General features: G+C 46.0%; 1 protein-coding gene and 1 pseudogene across 3 annotated transcripts in view; one reads left to right on the top strand and one right to left on the bottom strand.

Annotated features, from left to right (window-relative positions):
- Window positions 1–16,781, bottom strand: part of Tnr (tenascin R) — a 504,972-nt gene that overhangs the window by 433,012 nt on the left and 55,179 nt on the right. The window lies entirely within an intron of this gene.
- The window catches only part of LOC106146414, a 45,062-nt pseudogene continuing 41,363 nt past the window's right edge, over window positions 13,083–16,781 (top strand).

Genomic DNA, 16,781 nt, shown 5'->3' on the forward strand with positions numbered 1-16,781 from the left:
ATGAGAATTATACCTGGAAAGGCCAGAGGTCCACCTGCAACGGAGAGCAAGCTAAAAAGGAAGAGAAGCAGCCAGGCAGGGAGAAGGGCCCATTTCTCCTTCCTTCTTTACTTACCTTCTTCTAATATGTAAGTACAGTTGTGTATCACCTAGCCACGGGGATATACCCTGAGAAATGTACCATTATGGGATTTCAACATCACAAATGTCACAGAGTGCTCTTACACAAAGTCTGAGGGCTACAGCATCATAAGGTGATGTGATTTTGTGGAACTTTGTAAATGAGGTCCATCCTTGGCTGAAAAGTCATTAAGGGGCACATGACTGGGTCCTTTCCATTGGAATGGGCCTTTTCCACTCTCCAGCACATTTACATGTGGAGTATGGATGTGGAAAAGGACTTGGAGCTCTCCCACACCCAGTGCAGATGAGAGGTACAGAGCCACAAGGAAAACAGGTCTACCTGGGTCAGCCCTCCCACAATGCTGTCCCTGTGTTACAATGGAGGAAACGGAGGTTCAGAGTGTCAATGACCATAGAGCCAGAGGCCACTTGGGTAGAAAGTAGCTGAGATAGGTCAAGGGTGTGGATTCCCAGTGCAGTGCTTTCTCTACCTCCCTACTGTCTGAGGAGACTGGAGCACTGAAATATGCTCAGGGGCCCAAGTGTTCTGCAGTTCCTTAGTTGCCAGAGGGCACTTGCAGTAGGATGTAAAGTTGGAGACAGCGGGTCACAGAGGTCAGAGTGCATCCCAAGAGTGTGTCTAGGCCTGTGCTTCATCTCCCCTCTGGCTTCATGCTCCTTCCTTAGCTTTTTCTCCATTGTCTCATTGTTTCTGTGTCTGGCACCACTCTCTCCTTGGCTGGGGGAGGCAAATGGCACTCTGTTATTCTGCTTTTACTTTCTTGCAATAGCTCCAGGAGAGGAAAACACATCCTCACAATGGGATCGAGTGTCAGAGCACATTCTCCCTCCTCTCACAGAATGGAGGCACTTTCACACAACATCGCAGGCCTTTCCCTGCAGCTGGGAAACATCTTAACAAGTGTTTGTCTGACAATCTAATCTCAGGAGGAAAAGTGGAGGCAGGCAGAGAAGAAAAGGAGTAGGAGGAAAGGAACCCAGAAAAGCAGAAGGGTGGGCAAGACTCGTCTTAGGAGAACAAAGCCCCACTCATGTTTGCTACTTCCTTGTAAGGTGACCTTAGCTGAGTCATTGAACATTTCTGAACTTCACTTATTAACTGGGAATTAAAAATCTCTGCACACATCCCCGGATTCTTATTGGGAAGAAATAATAAATACAAAAGAGTTTTGAAAACTGTAATGCCTACCAAAATGAAAGGTAAATGAAAGGTATTTTTTATTATGTGGAAGGAGGAAGATCAAGAATGACAGAGAAAGAGGAGGGAGAAGCCAGAAGGTTAGGAGTAAGTGCCAACAGAAATGAGTGCTTTCCTATGGAGAGATGCATTAGGCACTTTTAAATGTTCGTTCTTTTCTACAAAATCATAAAGGCAGAGCTATTCCTAATGGGCATCAATTATAAGACTTAAGCGTTAGCTTGTGGCATCTCTGATTGGGAGATATCATAGCAATCCTTTCAATTATTTCCAACCCCAACCTGGTATACAAAATTTTCTCTTTCTTATCCTCAGCCACCCTAGAAAGGTCAATGCTGAAGATGAAGGAGGTAGAAATGAGCGGGGGTTCCCCCACGGGGGAGTAGACTGGGTTGGAATTCATAATTCTGTGTTTCCGAGACCCAGACCTGCCTGGTTGGGCATAGGAAGAGGGGGACTGAATATATTAAATATACACTTTCCCTTGCTCCATGTTGGACCTACCAAATTCAGATCTCAAGAGTCAGACCTGGACATCAGCATTTTTAAAAAAATGCCCTAGGTCATGCTTATGCATTGCCGAGTTTGAAAACCATCTCTATATCTCAGGCTCTCCAAGTCTCATAGGCAAGACCAGTCTGCAGCCATGGCTGCCTTCCTGCTGCACTTCAGTCCACAAAGTCAGGTCCCATTTTGAGAAAACAGTATTGGGCTATTCATTCTCCTTGTTCTCCCCACTACTGCCTTTTTCTTCTCACACCTGACATCACTCTTGAGGCAGTCCTGGGAACTGCACCTGCGAGTGAGCTAGCTTGTAAGGCATGGAGCAACAGGTGGTCCCAAAGGCAAAGGAGACGTGACAGATAAATAAATGAAACAAATGTGATAAACCAAAGAACTGGGCAGTAAAAGGATGACTAAGTGAGAGACCACAGTGGTTTTGGAAAAACAGATAGAGAATCCCTGGGGCGGCATGGCCTTGACATTTTTGGGAAGGTGGAAAGATGAGGAGATATCATTCAGGCAACAGCATCTGTACTGTGCCATCTTAGCATAGATGGACCGCTGCTGTCACTCAGCACTGCTGCTGGCTGTGCTCCATCCTGCTTCCAGGGAGGAGCTGGGTTCCACCTGACTCCCTCTAGCTATGTCTGCCTGGACACCATTCTGAGTGGAAAAAAAAACAGCTCCCAACAAGCAGCTTCTGACTTACCAAAGGGCTAAAGGTAATAAAATTTTCTAGTTAATTCTGTATGCTTTGCTGTTGATCAAGTTCAACTTTAGGGGTCAGAATAAAATAAGGAAGGGGTTTTTGTAACCCTTCTCAGTTGGCCATTTTCTGTGGCTGGTGACTGGAAACGAAGTTCTGCACCATTGGGCTTTCCATTTGTTAGAAGTTTATGAAGTCATCACACACACCCTTCTGTGCTGCAGAAAGTCTGCTTAGCCAGACAGCTTAGGCACTGAGGAGAGGCTCCAAGTTTCTGGTCAGATACAGGCTGTCTGGGGCCTACACACCTACAGGGTGCTTGATGCTAGACTAGATGTTAGTGAAGGAAGAGAGCCACATTTACAGAAGATGTGGTGTACGTTTTTGAGAAGCCTACAGTTTAAGTAGGGAGGTAAAAAGGGCAGTGCATATCCATTCTACCCTGAGATCCTGTCCCCAGCCGTGAAGATGACATCACAGACGGACGCCAGCAATATCTAGACCAAAGGCTGCATGAGTGGTATTGAGCAAAGCAGGTAAGGAGTGAGCTAGAGTAGTTAAGGTTCTCAGAAGGGGACAGGTTTAAGCAAGGAAGTGTGCATGGGCCCCAGACCACTAAAGGGAAGACCAGGAGGCCATGCAGTAAGACAGGAAACCACTGTAGCTCTCTGCCATCACACCACATAGAAGAAGGCAGTGTGGAACAGCAGGGAAGCTTGCAGAGGTGGAAGGAAGGTCTATTCTGCCCCCAGCTCCCGTCGTCCCATTAATCTGGCTTCAGTGTCTCATTGGTCTGGTTGACACAGGCATCAGTGACATATCACGTATGGTTATGGGTCACCCACCCCTTCGCAGAGTCTCGAAGCACCTGCTTCTGTCTGCAGAGGGCACGGAGGGGAGAAAGAGCAAGCTCATGATTGTGTAACCACAACTGGCCTTGACTTTGACAGGAAGCACCAGCTGACCCTACCCCCAGCCAGCTGATCCATCTGTATGCAGGGCACTCCCCAGCCCTGGTTTATAAATAAACCAAGAGAAGTCATTTTGTCCCAAGAGATCAGGATGTCTCTTGAAATACAGAGATGTTCTTTCTTGTGCTTCTGTGGTTCCTGAGTTCATTGTTATTCTTTGGGGAGGAACAGGGCTTGGATTGAACATGGTTCCCATCTGCAGCTGAGAGTCTCAGAGAAGGCGGAGGGGCCCGAGTGGGGAGGCAGAGATGCAGACAGCAATGCTCACAGTTGTGCCCTGATGTAATAAATGGGGCCACAAAATGCACAAGAGAGGGAAACAAAAGAGAAGCATAATGGAGGAGGATGAGGGAGGGAGGGTGCTGGGATGCTGTGATGGGAAGCAGGAAGTGAGAGAAAGAGATACTGACAGAGACATAGAGAAGAGATGCTGGCAGAATGACAGTGAGAACTACATGCCCGGGGGAGGAGAGAGATGGGGGAATTAGAAGGAGAAGAATGCAGCAGCAGACAGCTTGAAGTGAAGCATCAGGGCTGGGCAAAGGCAGGAGGAACAGAGACAGCCACAAGGAGTCTGACAGCATAGTGGGGTGGAACAGAGATGTGAGGAGGGATGCTACGGAGGGGTTTGCACAGACAGGATGGGGGTAAAGGGCACTGCTAGCGTGCTGGGTCTGAGCATGGGGAGTAAGTACCAACGTGAGTCTGCCTTGCATTTGTCCCTCCATAAAGAAACCTCTTTGAGGGGTATTAAAACATGGACCCTGGGCCAAGGCTGTCTAAGTGAATCTTGGTGCTACCAATTCCTAACAGTCTGACACTGGTAAATGAGGGGAACAATTTGAACCTCAGTTTTCTCTCTGGGGAAATGGGGCATTATTAGTTCTCAGTCCAGGGTTGTCACAAAAGTTAAATAAAGTGTCATAAGAATCATAGTAGTACCTAGGACAGTTCCTGGCACATAGAGGGTCAAAACTCAGGGCTGCGGGTGCACACTGGATGGTAGATATATACAGGTCAATGGGACCGGAAGGATGGGTCCAAGGAGAAGGAAAAGCCACCCACGAGCTCACCTTTCATTTCCAAGTTGCTCAATCTTAGTAGACAGGATTTGTTTGGAAGCAGTGAAGATAAGGGGGGAAGATCAGCTTCCCAAAATAGATCAGGACAGCAGGTGGACTGAGGACGTCTGAGCCAAGACAGAGGAAAAGAAAGAAGATGCAGGTCAGAGTCAGAAGAAACTCTGGAGCAGCGGAGAAGCAGAGAAACAAGGGGAAGGCTAACTTGCTGGGCATGCTAGCAAGACCCGCAGAGTAGGAGCCAAGTCAAGGGTAGCCTGGCTCTCATGACAACTGCCCGTGTAGCCAAGTGACCAGGAAGGACTGGTGCAGAGGAAGCGGATCGAGCTCCACCTGCAAGGAGCTACTGCCCTCGCACCTTCACAAAGCCCAGGAGGGGAGAGAAGATTAAACCCTGAGCTTTGTGCACTTTCATTCCGCCTTTCAGGAATGGAGTGTTTTCTTCTTAAACCAGTGTAAGACTTCTAGAAATGCCTTTCTTTGTGACAAAAGTTTCCACCTGCACACCTGGGTTTGTGACAAAGGTTTCCACCTGCACACCTGTGGGAGACACGGCACTCCCCAAAGAAAGACACACAAATGTCTCTAGAGCAAAGTCACAGATATAAACTACCACGGCGGAAAGAGGTGGGAGCAGATGTAGGCAGCAGTGCCAGCATACAAGGAAGAAGGTGGCAGGGATGTCCCTACCCCCGCTGGAGGCTGGCTCTCCTGCTCTCTGAGGGGGTGAGGGCCTGTAGAAGAGGGTTCTGCTCAGGCAAGAGACAGAGCAAGCCTGAGAGCAGAGCCCTGCGGGGAGTGGGTGATGCTCTGCGAACAGCATTTTGGTATCACAGGTGTTTCATGAATCAGCAGAGGTGTTTCATGAATCAGCAGAGACCTCAACATTTTCCCTCAGAAAAATGCGAGTATCCAGTATCTTAAATCCCCATATGTGCTAACCCAGGCTCCTGGCACTAGAAATGAGCCTGGAGCAACAAACATAAGAACACATTGGAAAAGTTAAAATGTATTAATTACGAACTGCTAGTGCTCATTTGTGTTTATGAATATTGAAATCACAGCTATCACTTACTGCAAACCTCTCCAGGGTGCAGGTACTTATATCCACAAGCTCCCAAATCCTCTCAAGGACCCCATGGAGCAGGGATGCCGGTTCCTGCCTCCTAAACAAGGACGTGGCTCAGGGACGTGAGTCAGTTGGCCCCAGACACTCCACTCCTTCCATGCTGCAATTTACATGCAGTTCTCTTGAGGAAGTAAAGTTCCACTCACTTCAGATTCTACTTTCAGTTTCCTCGCATTGGAAAGCAGTTCCCACCCTGACTCCCTCCACTTTCTAGCCCTGTGGGATGATGCCACCTTCTAGGGAAGGAGTGACACTATTTCCCTCTTTGAGTTGTTTGAAGAGTGAAGTCTCACTGCTCCAGGAAACATTCCACATGTGACTAGAACCACAAAGAGGGCCCCCCAAATGATGGGGCCACCATTTCTCTGTAGTGCGACTCAAACTGTTCTAGGTTACTGCTGCCAGAAGCAAGGGGTGAGTTTGGGGGCCAGGCCTGGCACCGGCCAGACAGGCATTTGGGGGCCTGGGACAGCTGTTCCTACCTCTCCTTTTCTCTATGTACCAAGGAGCAAACAGTGGACAGACGACCCAAAGAAAGATCTGCTTGTAACTAGTTTCCTTACCCTTCTCTCCTTACTGTACACGTGCATGCACACATGTGCACACACACACAGACACACACAAACACACACAGCTTATTTCCTTAAGACATGAAGGCCCACAAAGGTCTAATTGAGGGTAATAATAAAGCTTGAATTAGGAAAACAAAGTTAATATCCAGATGTTATAGGCAGCAAATGACAATGTGTCTCTAATACTGATCAAATATAGTCCAGAAATGACCAGCCTCACAATCTTGAAGCCAGAATGGCTTTTACTGCACCAAGTTTCCTTAAGGAGTAATTTTCCACTGCCACCCAGAAAAAGGCTCTGAAGGCATCTGCATTAGCCAAGGGTGAGTCTGGCGGGTGGAACTTCTCAGTAGCTTCATCCACTCATCTGTCCCCCTCCAATGTGAGGCCAGCAGATGTGGCCCGTCTTCTGTCCCCAGTCCAGACTAGGCAATCATACAGAGGCCTGTGCGCTTTCCAAGCTGGCACCTGTGCAGCTGTCTCCCACCTCCACCCAAACACCTGCAGCGGAGGAGGAAGGACCAGAAACTGAGAGGACAGAAGAGAGAAGAGGGGCGAGTGCATGAGAGTATATGAGGGCGTGTGTGTGAGGAAACCCCAGGAAATCAGCTTCCAACAGTGATTAATTTAGTGGGAGAAATAGATTCTCACTGCCAGCCACCGAGTCTGCAGCAGCTGACAATGAAGCAGTGAGCTCGGCTGTCAGGCAGCCTGGTGCTGTGAGAAGGCAATTTGTGAGCTTCGTGCTCCTGCACCAATAGGAACCTATTGTAGGAGCCAAGCCTCTCCTTGCAGTGGGAAAGGAGCCACTCTGCTCCCAGGAATGGGAGCTGTTAACTCTTTCCATAGTTCACCTCCAGGCTAAATGGGAGTCTGAAGTTCCAGGGTTCCCATGCACATCGATGCCTGGCCTGCATTTTGTCCCAAAAATGATGGATGGCACTTCTGCTAGGCATGTCCTCTAGCCTAACTCAGTCACTGGAGGACTGCTCTTCTGGCATTGCATTTTCCTTTCTGGCACAGATGATATGGTAGTTTATCAAATATGAAGTCACTCATTCATTCATGCAAAGAAATGTTTTGAGTGTCCACTATGCCTCAAGTCCTATGTTTGGTGCTATAGTTACGTGGTGCACAAATAGATACAGGCCCTGCTTTCAGAAGGGCAGTGAGGGAAATGGGGAATTAAATAAATGATGCATGTGTTTCATCTATTTATCCCACAATATACACATGATTCTGGTGTTCAAAGGGAGCCCATTAGAAGCACAAAGCCTAGCCAAGTATGGTGGCACATGCCTGTAATCCCAGCACTCTGGGAGGCTGAGGAAGAGGATCCTAAATTCAAGCCCGGCCTGGGCAATTTAGCAACTTAGGGAGGCTCTCTCTCAAAAAAAAACTTTCTTAAAGACAAGATTGTAGCTCTATGTAGAGGCCCTGGGTTCAATCCCCAGTACTATAAAAGAAGAAGAAAAGAAAAGAAAAGAAAAGAAAAGAAAAGAAAAGAAAAGAAAAGAAAAGAAAAGAAAAGAAAAAAGAAAGACAGACAGAAAGAGACATCAATGTCATCTAGCTCAGCTTCATTTGGCATTTGTAGAAGCTGAAGCCCAGAGAGGTTGTATAACTCATCTGAGGTCACACAGGTAATAGATATAGCAATGATGAGGACTATAGAATTTCTGTTCTTTTTCAACACTTTTGCTGCCATACCACACTGCCACAATCCAAAGAGACCCAGTATGAATGAAACATATTCAACATTCCTGAAGTATCTTCTTCAAATATCTACTCTGTCAAGCGCTCCATGAAAACGAATGTTCTATAGTCAGCTCAGTCTGGAAAATGACAGTACTGTATCTTCCTTATGGAGCCTGACAGTGAACATGATCATATTAAAGGCCCTGAGCTCTGTGGGGAAGAGCCCTGTTTATCATTCTTTCCCTTTGTGTTTCCCAAACCTCTTTGGCCATGGAAGCCCCTTAATTTATGTAACAGCTTGATACCACATATTCATATTCCTCAGTACTTCGGGACATTCCAAATTGTGTAAGTCTTGTCAGTTTATACATTAGATCTGCCCCCTTACTGTTCTTTGTCCTGTTTTCTTTTTTGCAAGGAACTTTAGTTCTTCTCCTCTAAGTTACATCAGACCCGAATTTTCATTCTCCTTCAACTTGCCAATACCTCTTATATTTCTCAATAGCTCTTTTCCGCACAATTCTTCCCCCACATGCCTCCATGTCCCTCAATAACCTATCTTCAGTTTACTCCAAGCTTGTTTTCTCTGAGTTCGTCAAGGAAAAGATTGAAATTTCACTGATCATCTTCTTGTGATAAATCACAAATCCTGTAACTAGCTCCTGACCTTTATCCACCACAATGTGCTTGTCCAAAGAACAGTTCACTCATGTGTTCAAACACTACTTATTGAACACTAGATTATATGCTACACTAAAGCCCAATTTTCTACACTCTCTGGCTAGTTAATTCTACTGGCTATAGAACTGTGGCAATAAGGTCAAGTTCATGGGTTTGACCTCTGTTGGTTCTAAAACTTTATTCCGACTATGACCTTGTATTGTGGCCAATATCTTTTCCAATGGACATCCTTGGGGATGAAAAGGACAAAATAAGAGGCTGTGCTTAGAAAGGAATGAATCCGTGCCTTGGGAATAGGGACACTTTCACACTGTGTACATCCAAGCAACAGCTCTTCCGAATATCAACCTAGCCCTCCAGTCATCTCCAAAACCATCTGCGAAATTCCATGGTTACTTCAGCAGGAAGTGGCTAACTTTGCTTTTATTCCCTTTACCTCAACAACCCCCATTTTTTCTGTTAGCTCTCTTATTTCTTTATTGCCCCTGCCACTATGGTTCACTTGTATTTCTCAGATTTCATTTGGACCTGAAGAAATGAGAGAAGTGGCCTTAAAGAATGCTCACCAGACAGTGATAGGATTTTTAGTGCTAAGGGCTCTTTCCCAAGAAATTCGCTACCACTAGGTACAGGGCTGAATCTCAGTGTTGACTGCACATGTACAATCATGCAGGCATATACACATGTACACTCATGTAGGCATATACACATGTACACACATGTAGGCACATACATGCATATGCATACACACGCAGAGTTTTTTCATAGAAGGACAAAACTCAAAAGTTGATCTAGCATTCGTGGAATCCTTTGGGGAATTATTTTTGTGAAATATTGCTTATTACTCCTGCTTTCCAAGGACACCTGGGAATATTTAAAATATGAGACAAACAACACTCCTAACACAGTCATTAAGAAGTGTCATAGAAAACATTAGTAATATGTGCACCAAACATTCATTTAAAGGCCGTATACAAACACAGAGTTTCTGACATTCTTCATTTGTAAAACTGATTCCCTTCACTTACCACTAAGGATCCTTGATTCTTTTCCAGGAGTGGAGCGAGGAATGATGGAGCACAGTTACATCTGTGATCAACCTCCCCAGACATTCTCAGGACACCATGGCAGGGGCTAAGCCTTATGAGGTTCACAGTCTTCCTGGGCTCAGCTCTGCCTGCCCTAGTCCCTGTTTCTTTTCTCCCTGGGCACCAGCCTGGCCTTCCTCTCCTAAGTGTTTAATAGAGGAGGAAAAACATAGCTATTTCCCCTGACAAGCATCATCTCACTTCTTTTCTCTCTTGAATCTTTTTATGTCTTAGAACGTGACTCATACCCTCTGCATCTTTCAAGGACTGGTCTTCCTACTCTGTGCTCTGCTACCCACCTTTATCCCATTATGACAGTCTTCTTACAAATGCTTATTTCTCCAAATATCTCAGTTAGTCTTTTTAATTCTTCACATCCACAAAAAGTAATCATGCTATAATGGAAGGAATATAGCATTTAAAGTAAAACAGCACATTCCTTTCTTTCTGTCTTTTAGGTTCCCTTCTCCTCTCAGCAACTTCCGGTTTACCTCTTCCCCATTTCTGAACTTTTCTAGATGTAGGCAAACCACGATCGACCCCCAAAGGAACAAGAGGCATGATTAGCCAAGACTGTTCACGTGCAGTTTTCGCTCCCATGCTCCTTCTCTTCTTCACAGAAGACAAAGTGGAGACAATCCTGATCGAGTGCCCCGCTCCCCCACACCAAGAAAACACAAGCCGCAGACAATATGAGACAGATGCTCCTGTCAGGATCCCATGTTTCAAGTGAGATGCATCCCATATGGCTCAGGCTGAAGACAGCCCAGCCCTCCTCATCTTCTGCTGCCAGACCCCCCACACACACCCCTATTCCCTTCCCCAGAACAAGTGCAAATCTTCCAAAAAAGCCAGGCATGAGTGCACCAGCCACCTCGAACTCTCAGGGATTTGGGGAAAGTGTTAAGAAGAAATATAAGCAATGCATGCTAATTGCTGCTGGGACAGAAGTTATAAATTAAATTAGATGGGGCAGAGTGCTGAGCTCTCTTCCTCCCTCAGCTTCCACCATTAGCAAGATAAGAAAGCAGGCGTCTTACAGAGAACAAAGCAACTTCTAATGAGCACCCTTTGATATTTCAGTAACAAGGACCCTGATGCCTTACACCAATTTAGCCCTTGGCTCTACTGGATGTTGAGGCTCTAGAGCATTCTGGGCGGGGGACAAGGAAGAGCCCCATCCAGGGGTGGATTGTGGTGGAAAGTCACTTGCAGCTCAGGTGCTTCAGAACCAGCCCTACTCTAGGAAGCGGCCTGACGTAAAAGAAGTGGGAGCTGTCTGAGTAACTGCGAGGAGGCTTATTGTCCCCTTGCATAAGGAAGCCCATGAAATCCCTGTCTGGAGCAAAACTGAGTCGAATGAATGAACAGAGGGTAAAAGAATGAGTCTGTGGAAGACCCCAGACACTTCTGCTACTTGCAAACCCCATATTTCCTTTGGTTTTCTTCACTGAGTAGACTGGGGAGGAGTAGGAGGTGGGGCCAGATAGAAGGGAGGAAATAGCACTGCCAACCCGTGGGTCTGTGGGGTCTTGCCTTCTCCAGTCAGAAGTGATCCACAGAGCTGTGACCCATAAACTGAGTTTAACATGACATCAGTAATTTCTCCCTCACCTCCAGGCCAGTTGACTCTGAGTTGCCTATGTAGTATTCTCACCTTTCTGCTCCTCTCAGAGAGGTTTTTCTGTGCCACAGGCCAAGGCCACATCTTTTAGGACAGGAGCCAGAGATGGTGTTGTCAAAACCTGTTTGTTTATTCCACAAGCATTGTGAGGTGACCTTGGCATTGTACTGGGCCATGAGCATCTGTAAATGAATAAAATAAAACACTGGCCAGGCTAGTGGGGAGATGGCCAGCACACAGACATAACTGTTTAGGCACATTGCAGGCTCAGGTGCTGGGTGTCCCTGTGGCACTATGTTGTGATGGGGCATATGAAACCCAGAGAAGACCAGAACCCTGAGCCTGGAATCTTCAACTGGATCCTTCCATGAGCTCTATGTTCTTCTCAAGGCTCTACAATAACCGGGCTACACAGGGTGGCCCAAGGCAATGTCCCACAGCCTCCCTGTCACCTCCACTTTTGCTAAAACATGTCACAGGGACACCAGGTAGCATCAGATACCTTTGTCTATCCTAGTTTTTCTTCCATGGTTCACATGGCTGAAAATACAAGGTGCCAAACACCTCTTGGATTGGAGGCGTGCAGGTTTCCAGGGAGGGCAGTTGTGCTGGGAGCTGAGCCATTTGCATGCTTTCATTACTGCAGGCTACGGCTGGCCGGGCTGCCAACTCCCCTGAATGCACATCTTTCTGGGGTGATGGAGAATCAATTGCCTTGATGCAACTTTTGGATCCTTGTTACAGCCCTGGCTTGGGTCCCACGGAGGCCCACAGACAGACATCAATAACCTTGTCTCTCATTGCCTTTATTGGCCTCCATACCAGTCCCATTAGAATGCACCAATATTTATGTACATCTTAAGAACAATGCCAACAGCAGTATTATGAAAGGAGGGCCAGGGAGCAGGGTGGGGCTGCAGGTTGTGTTTTCTCCTCTCACTTTCCTTTCATTGACTGCAGGGGCAGGCAGCTTCTCTTTCCCTAATTCTTTCTGGTCAATGCCTTGAAGCCTTGGTTTCCATTGCTACCTAGAGGTTCAGTGTTAATAAAAATAAGTAAGACTTATTGGAGATTCACAATAGCCAAGGCACTCTATTTTCCAAGCATTTATTATTTTGTGTAATTGTCACAAATTTCAGCAAGGTAAGTGGTATTGCTCTTTAACAGATGAATAAATCAAAGCTCATAGTGGTTGATAAGTAAGTTCAAGGTCAAACAACTATAACCAAGGTTATGGGCAGCATAATAAAGTTGCCTGGTAATAACCAGGATTTTCACTTAGTTCTGGACCCAAACTTTATGTACTTGTACTCAATTACTTTACCTGAGGTCCTTACAACTTAATACATGTAACTGACCTTGTGTTACTCTGTGCAAAGTACTATTATGGGCTTTGGGATATTGATGAGAGTAAGACAGATATAGTCTTTCTTCCAATATCTGGATATTGTAAGATAAAAACAAAACATATAAACAAGAAACTATTATTTGGAGATAAGTGAATGCAGATAGTTAAAATAGAATGATGAGTGGTGACTGGCTGGGCAGCTTCTTTTACATGGGGTGACCAGGAAAGCCCCTGGAGGAGCTGACAACCATACTGCATGATGAACAGACCCTCTGGAGGCACAGCTTGCTGCCCCAGGGGAGGGGTAGCAGGGTGGGCTTGCAGAAGCACGGGGACCGATATGGTTGGTGCAGCAGTTGAGAAGGTAAGAAGTAGGAGATTGTGGCAGGGCTGGGGGCACCGGCTTACGGCCTAAGGGAAACCATTTGGATTTAATTTTGATTATGATAAGAAGTCACTGGGCTTGATCTGGTATAATTAGTTGGAGGTCCCTCTGGCTTTGTGTGGAAAGGTATTAGAGTGGAACAAGAAAGAATCAGCAGAATTAGTGAGAGGCTGCAGTGTTGGTTGACTGAGGCTAAGGTGGGGGTCCCTGAAGGAATGAGGGAAGTGTGGACAACTTCAGGTGTGTGTGTAAGCAGTAGGGTAAATTAGATTGACTGACAGATGAGTGTCAGATGTAAGAGTGAGACAAGAATCCAGAGAGTACCCCAGGTGTCCCTGGGAACTGAGCAACTTGGTGGATCAACATGCCATTATCAAAATGGGTAGTGCTGGGTAATGAATCTGTTGGGGGTTGGGGAGAGTCAAGAGTTGTGTTTGTGCTATTTAAGACTTTGGAAGTTAATTGTGCATCCATATGGGGAGGAGCTAGATATCATTGTGGAGAATGTGCATCTACAGGAGAGAAAAGTGTCCTGTCCTACCCTGGCCACACCTTGACATACAGAAGTAGAAGAGAGGACAACTCCACAGAGCAGGCTGAGAATCAGAGACCACCAGGATAGGGAGGAACCCAGGAGAATCTGCTGTCAGGAAACTAAGAGATTTGGGGTTCAGTGTAGCAACAACAACAGCAATGATAATAAAAGGAGTGGGAAGAAAGTGGTCACTATGCACCAGACCCAGTTACAAGAGTTTCCTTTGACTTATTGCCAAAGCAAGCCTAAAGAGACATATTGTTCTCTCCATTTTACAGATGGGACAATGGAGGCAGAGAGACTACTTAAAAGCAAGATGGTCTTCCTCTGTCTTATGCCCATGGTATAAACAATGACCAATTCCTACCATGCCCCACAAATCAGTTTCTGACTGAGAATCAAACAGCTACTGACTGAGTTCTCTGGAGGTCTCGTCCTTTTTCAGCCTTGAACTTGGTTTATTAATCTCTTTGTCGGTTTCAATGCTCAGATCAAGGGAAGTCTGCTAGCTTAGCTGACAGATGAGCGGGCTGCTGCTGTGGAGGGTAATCGGGTTTTTAAAAAAATTTTTTTCATTTTGTTCTCTTCAACATAAACCTTTCTCTCCGGGCCCATCCTCTGCCCCACTTGCTGCTAGACCCATTGAATGATATTCAGCCTGGACCTTGCTACTCTGAAACTGTTCCCAGTTCTTTCTCAAGATCTCATCAGAGTCTTGCGTCCTCTGAAGGGGCTTCCCTTCTACCTTCATTTCTACGATCCCTCAGAGATTATTTCAGATATAATTAATTTTCATACTTAATTAGGTTCAATTTTGCACTTGGTATTGACAAAGTAGTTGGGTTCCCATGATGTATTCCTCAGTCAAAAATGTTATTAGCAGAGGTGGAAAAAGTAACAAAGGGAGAAAAATGTGTCCCTAGGTACAAAGAAAGGGCTAGGAGAGGGGGAGATGCTATTAGATGTCAAAGAACCTTGGGGCACAGGCCTACGGGAGCAGGGTTCATCAAGGACAGCCAAGGAGACCAGGTTGGGACAGGACACCAAGGGTCTGGAGAAGGCCAGGCTCGCTGCGCCCACAGTGCTTGGGACATGGCCCTGAGCGTTCCTCTGGAGCATAGGAGTGGAAGTTCTCTGGGAAGAGAGCCCACTGCCGGAGCCTTTTGACCTGGCTCTTCTCTCAACCATCTGAAATGGATTAAATGTATTTGCACATGAAACCTGCCCTAGAAATGGTCAATATAATTCCAAAGTGCTCTAAGTTCCCTTCAGCCATCTTTCCATGTGCTTAAGGTCAGAAATCAGCATACCTGAAAAAGAAGGCCTTTAATTTTGCAATAAACCAGAAGGCTCCTTTCCCCGGGCACAGTTGAGTTGACACAGTGGGAAAGGTCAAACACATCAGTGATAGGCAGGTGTGAGCAGCATGGAGGTGGCCAGGGGAGATACTGCCTGGAATGGGCTCATCAGTGGGAGGAAGGTTTCATTAAAAAGGCCATTGGAGAAGTACATGCATCGCATAAGCCCACAGGATAGGCCCTTCTTGTTTCCTCCAATATCAGCAGACTCAAAGACAAATATGGGACAGAGATTTTTATTACTCATTGTTCTGTGTGTGGTGAAGCCCTGGATAGTCATCACCACCTTCAGGGGGACTCCCATCAACCCTGCTTCATGGAATTCTGAAGAATGTCTACTCATCTATTCATTCAACAAATGTTTATTGAACGTCCACTAGGTCCTGACACCAATCTAAATACTTGCAATACACCACTGCACAAAACTATTGCAGACCTGTGCCTTTGTAGAGTCATAGTTCAAGTGACAGGAGTAGGACAAGAAACTAGTACACTAAAGAAGAAGTATGGAGGATGTTAGAGAAAATAAGAGCTGTGTCTTTAAAAGAAACAATCTTCCCCAAAGTATGCACGGCACTGTCATGCACAATCTCAGCCTGTCCTCTGCCTCATCACGCACCTCTATACTTCCCACCCCTCCCTCACCCCATTAACTCCCTCTTCCACGTGACTGTCTTCCTCGCATCCTGTACTGTGCATGTACGGGACACAAAGAAGGTGCTCGGCCATGTGTGACCATGAGTTAACCAATCTATCTTGGGAACACATTCTGTCCCCCACAGGAATCCTCCTCTAAGATGATCTCTTTATCTGCTTAACAGGACTTGGAGCCTCACTTCCACAGACCTTCCCAGTGTCACATGTGGGAAATGTGATTATCCAAAGAGACCTGAAATAACACTAGAAGAAGAGAAATCTTATTCCTGTTATGATTGAATTCCTCCTCCTCTGAGGTCTCCCAAAAGCTACTTCTGACCTATCACCACTCCCTTTCCTGGGTTATTCATGACCCAAAAGGCAGATGGAATGAGATAAGACTGTGTTCAGTAAGTGAACACTGCTTAAATGCCCACCACATAGAAGGACTGAGAACACCTTGATTCCATCTCATTTCAGCACACACACATGCACGCATGCACGTATGAAATGGAGGGGTCAGCATCTTCCCATGTGTCTAGCACCAAGGGAGATGTATGCAAACATTTCTGTATAATGCAACCATAAGTCATGTTGCAGATTGTTTGGACTGCTTTCTTGCCCTTAACTTCTCATATAGATGATATCAAGTGTTATGAAGACCTAACTAAGTAATACTTTCAAGTTCAGTATGTAGAAAATTGACCAATGAAGCTTATAAAGCCAATGTGTGTATGCACCGGAGTCCTTTGAGTTTCAGCCCCAGGTACTTTTCTCTTTTCGTTCACCCCACATTGCCTTGCAACCTCACCCAGATCCTCTCTCAGACAGCGTCTCTTCCAATGACTCACTGACTTATAGCTGAAGTGCAGACTTTTCCTCTCAGTCTTAGAACAGAGCTTTACACAATATTTCAAGGGCTATGTCAACTTGGTTGACTACTAGGTTCCTCAACATGGCACTGTCACCGCAAGTTCATAATCTTCTCATCACTGCCTCTAAAGTGGACTTGCCCTTTGACTCTAGCTCAACAATAGCTTCACCACTATCCAGGTGTAGAAGCCAGAAATGCAGGCATTGTCACTGACTTTCCCTTGCTCTTGCTGCTCATAGGCAATCTATCCA

This window comes from Chinchilla lanigera, unplaced genomic scaffold (assembly GCF_000276665.1).
Source record: "Chinchilla lanigera isolate Chin_1 unplaced genomic scaffold, ChiLan1.0 scaffold00005, whole genome shotgun sequence".
NCBI lineage: Eukaryota > Metazoa > Chordata > Mammalia > Rodentia > Chinchillidae > Chinchilla > Chinchilla lanigera.